The 5053-nt window shown below is 42.0% G+C and overlaps 2 non-coding genes across 2 annotated transcripts; both read right to left on the bottom strand.

Annotated features, from left to right (window-relative positions):
• Window positions 1-922: 922 nt before the first annotated feature.
• TRNAE-UUC lies at window positions 923-1007 on the bottom strand. The gene has a single exon. It is a non-coding gene; the product is annotated as a tRNA-Glu (tRNA).
• Window positions 1008-2571: 1564 nt separating this feature from the next.
• TRNAQ-UUG lies at window positions 2572-2656 on the bottom strand. The gene has a single exon. It is a non-coding gene; the product is annotated as a tRNA-Gln (tRNA).
• Between the last annotated feature and the right edge of the window lie 2397 nt (window positions 2657-5053).

Raw genomic sequence — 5053 nt, 5'->3', positions numbered from 1 at the left:
ACACCCAGGGCAACTTTGAAAGCAGTGTGCTGAAGATGGAATAGTCGCCATTACCCTGGAAACTTTTTTTTTTTTTTTTGTTAACCTGGATTTTTTTTGTTAAGGTCACTAATATATCTTAACTAATTATATCTTGTCACCTCAAATCTAGAGAGAGGGACTTCAGTAAGATTACCTGAAGTGATTCATATATGCTCCCTTGCAGTTGATTGGTACATGGACTTGGGGTTTTTGATCCTCATCCTAAAAATCTAGAGTATAAGGCATTTAGCGGCAGAACAAGGATGGATGGGTTGAGATTGATCTGCACTCCCAGAATTTGTCAGGGCAAAAGGAATGTGAACCAGGTATTGGTTGTGCAGTAGAGAAAAACTACCTGGAGTTATTTCAACTCTCGTTCCAGTACACTAGCAGGCAAGAAGACATTGATGATGGAGATAGTGTCTAGGTGGTTGGGACAACCAGGAAGTCTGAGGTAGAGGGAGAAGAAGTGTCAGGAGAACTGGTGACACTGTCCTCATTATTGGAATTGCAAGTCAGGGGATCTCAGCTGGGGAACCTCTAAAGAACCCTGAAGTCACATAGAATCTGATTTAAATATTATCTCAGCAAGAGCAAAACATCAACAAGACTGTCCTAGTCAAGTAAGAACCTTCTGAATCCATTCCCATTCTGTCTCCTTGCTGTTCCTGCCGCAAAGAAGGAAAGGGACATGAAGCCAACCATATGCCCTTTCTCTAAGGCAAGAGGCCTGCCTATCATAGGTTTCTAGAAATGGAAGAGAGTCTTTTTTTTTTTAATATTTTTTATTTATTTCTAGGAGAGAGAGAGAGAGAGACAGCGTGAGCAGGGGAGGGTCAGAGAGAGAGGGAGTCACAGACTCTGAAGCAGGCTCCAGGCTCTGAGCTGGCAGTCAGCACAGAGCCCGACGCGGGGCTTGAACCCACGAACCGCGAGATCATGACCCGAGCGAAAGTCGGACGCTCAACCGACTGAGCCACCCGGGCGCCCCTAGAAATGGAAGAGAGTCTTAACTATGGATGAAGATAGACGTGGATTAGCATGTTAGAGAGTGTAAATTCCACTTTATCAGTTGAGATTGTATTTTTCCACTTCAAGTGACCAAATTACATCTTGTTATCTAAGAGTGATGAAAAATTTCAGAGGGCCCATCATTGTGGGTTTTCAGTGTGGAAGGGGCACAGCTTCCTATGATAAACTTCTCAGGAGCAGTGGGAAATAAAGAGTAAAGGTGATCCATTCATCAGATGCTGCTTATTCAAGGTGATATCAGTGGTTCCAAGCATATCCTGGGAACAAGGGCTGGATGCTAAGAAAGCCCCCTGGAGGGGTAGCTGACCCAGACCTGTTGGAAAAAACACCAAAGGTCAAACCTAAGGAGGAAGCAGTCTCTGAGGTGGAGAAGGAATATTTCAGGTGGATAGAGCAGTGAGCAAGCTGGGAAAGAAAATCAAACGCTGAAAACTGAAAAGTGACTGCAACACAAGAAATGTGGTGGTACAGAAGCCTGGTCAGGAATCCAGACGGTGGTTATATGGAAACCAACTTGACAATAAACACTATTAAAAAAAAAAAAAAAAAGGAAGCCAGATGGTGGTAAATGTGTTGAGAAATTTGGATCAACCTGAAGGACTCTGGGAACCCTTGGGAGATTTTTTATTAAAAAATTTTTAATGTTTATTTATTTTTGAGAGAGAGACACAGAGTGTTGGCAGGGTTGGTGGAGGGGAGAGGCAGAGAGACAGGGAGACACAAAATCCGAATCAGGCTCCAGGCTCTGAGTTGTCAGCACAGAGCCCAATATGGGGCTTGAACTTACAAGCTATGAGATCATGACGTGAGCAGAAGTTGGACACTTAACTGACTGAGCCACACAGGTGCCCCAGGAGATATTTTAAACAGAGAGGTGACATGATCTGATTCGTGTTTTAGAAAAATCACTCTGCCCTACATGATCCAGCTGTAGGATCTTGCCCTGATTTTTTAAGACTTAGTATATGAAACCTCCCCCTTCAATCTTTGAACTTGAGCAACATAGTTCTACTTTTGGTTTGGCAAACACTCCAAGCTCTTTACAACTTCAAGGCTTTTGCACATATCCTTTCCTCTTCCTGGTACACTTTTTCTCCATCTCATGGCATTTATACATTTTTTGGGTCTACTTTAAACACCATTTCCTTAGAAAGACTTTTTCTGTCTACTACATCTCTATTATTTTTCTACTGACGCCATAATAAATCACCACAAAGTTAGAAGTTTAAACAATGCAGATTTATTATCTTACAGTCCTCAAGGTCAGAAATCCAAAATCAAGAGTTTGGCAGGGCTGAGTTTCTTCTGGAGAATGCATTTGTTTTCCTTCTCCAACTTCTGTAAGCCACCTGAATTTCCTTGGCTCATGACCCCTTCCTCCATCTTTTTTTTTTTTTAATGTTTTTATTTATTGTTTGAGATAGAGATAGAGACAGTATGAGCAGAGGAGGGTCAGAGAGAGAGGGAGACACAGAATCTGAAGACGGGCTCCAGGCTCTGAGCTAGCTGTCAGCACAGAGCCTGATGTGGGGCTTGAACCCACGAACCGTGGGATCATGACCTGAGCCAAAGTCAGACGCTCAACCGACTGAGCCACCCAGGCGCCCACCTTCCTCCATCTTTAAGACAGAATCAGTGGGTCATGTCCTTCTCACACTGCCATTCTTTGGTTACCCTAATTCCCTCTTCCACCTTTACAAACACTTGTAATTACGTTAGGTTAATCTCCACATTTTAAGGTCAGCTGATTAGCAATATTAATTCTATCTGTAATCTTAATTACCTTTAGAGATGTAACTTACCACATTCATAGGGTCCAGAGATTAAGACATAGACATTTTGGGGGAACCGTAATTCTGCCTACCACACTATTTAAAGTAGGTTCTCCTGATTTTCCCTTGCTTGGCTCTTGTTTGCTTTCATCCCACTAATCACAAATTTGGAGTTAATTATTTCTTTGCTTCTTTTCTTTTCCTTTCTCTCATCAGAAAGTATTCTCTATTAGGGCAGGAACTGTCTTGTTTGCCTTTGTGTGCCCAACAAATAGTAGTTGCTCTGTAAACATTGATTGAAAGAATTGATGAATGAATGAAAAGTTGTTGAAAGAATGGATCATGAAATTTAAAGTGAAAAGGTATTGAAGTGAAATTCTAAAGAGGCGATAGACTCAGCCATTATAGGAATAGCTAAGAAAGTAGATGGAAGGATAGAAGGCTGTGAATGAGAGTAAAACTGTAGAGTGTATGATTCCACATGTGACAAACACTAAGGACAATTTTAATATCTGAAAAAGTTATTCTTAACTATCTTGGAGGAGGTTATGAGGTCCCTTGAAAATAACATAAAAAGTATAGGTTTTTTCTTAAGGGAAATATATAATTAACACATACACATACAACTTTGCATCCATTTCAGGAGGCCTGCAGTTGTCTAAATCTTAAGTGATGAGGACATGATTTGGAGGTCAGAAAATGGTGGTGTAAAGAGGATAGAGAGTTATGGAAATTGGTGGCGTGAGCCTTAAAGGATATTATCTCCCAACCAACACTCCTTTGTAACACTTAAACTGATGTCAAAATTGCTACCAGCAGGAAGGTTGCAACCAAAGCCTCTTGGACTTGGTTATTGGGTCAAGATGGAGCAAATGGGAATTCTACTTCTTACTCCTCTTTACTTTTGGATGGTAACTACAACTCATGTTATTAAGGGATAAAAGAGCTGCTCAGATTACCGACACTGTTCTCTCGGGACTGCATGGTCTTTGAGGATGGAGCTCTGGGGAAATGGGTAAGATGGCTGCTGTCATGGACTCATCCAAGGGGGATGGTAGATGTCAGTCTGGGCCCAAGGTGGTTTCTTCTGATAACTCTTCTGACAAGCTCCTGTCTCACAATTCTCACCATGAAACAGGAAATGAAATCTGAAGCTTTTAGGTGATTATGATGAAAAAGAGTCTTTTGTTGTTGGTTAACTCAACAATGTTGGGAATGTTGAAAACTGAAACACAGAGATAGATTTTACAGTTGTTGGATTACAATATTGGTTGGTTTTATGTCTTTTCCAGAGCTTTGGCAAGTTATAACACTGTTTGGGAAGGCATGGAATCTGACAGCTGAGATGAGGATCTCCCAAGAGGATCTTGGGTATTTGGAGAACCAGGATCTCCACACTACTCTAGGAACACATGGCCACCCTTTTCCTAGGGGAAAAAATTGGCAATTCCCACTCATTTTCCATGGCAGAGACTATTGGTTATCCTCAATATCTTTTCTCCCTTTCTTTTTTTTTTTTAAATGTTTTTTTTAATTTTTTTTATTTCTAGGAGAGAGAGAGAGAGCGAGACAGCGTGAACAGGGGAGGGTCAGAGAGAGAGGGAGTCACAGACTGAAACAGGCTCCAGGCTCTGAGCTGGCAGTCAGCACAGAGCCCGACGCGGGGCCCGAACCCACGAAGCACGAGGTCATGACCTAAGCGAAAGTCGGACGCTTAACCGACTAAGCCACCCAGGCGCCCCTCTCCCTTTCTTCTAGAGGAATAGAACTGATTTTTTGCAAAGACATGGCTCTTCAGAGTAAACATTTAATTTTCTAGTTCCCTTGTAGCTCAGTGGGATCATGTGAATAGAATCTAGCAAATGTGACATGAGTAATTAGTGTAACTTCCAGGAGGGGATTTTTCTCTTCTCCCTCTTTCTCTTGTTTATTGGTTAGGATTCAGATACGTTGACTTGGCTTGTACCAGATAGATCTACTGGACCATTAGGAGCCTATTAGACATGATAGAGCATGATGATATCCATTAGAGTAGCTATGGAATGCCCTACTAACCTTGGGCCACCCACCTGGGCCTTTACACAAATGAAATACACTCCTGTCTTGTGTAAGCCATTGTTCTTTAAGGTTTTGTTACTCTTATCTGCCTGATGCAAGGTTCTTTCATGAGGGGTAGGAATGGGTTCACAGAACTGGAAGTTGAGACTGCCACCAGAGCATGTTAGGCT

Source organism: Hyaena hyaena, unplaced genomic scaffold, assembly GCF_003009895.1.
Source record: "Hyaena hyaena isolate Hyena2069 unplaced genomic scaffold, ASM300989v1 scaffold_274, whole genome shotgun sequence".
Taxonomy (NCBI): Eukaryota; Metazoa; Chordata; class Mammalia; order Carnivora; family Hyaenidae; genus Hyaena; species Hyaena hyaena.
Note: the sequence above shows the minus strand (reverse complement) of the source record. Positions and strands in the feature narration are given on the sequence as shown.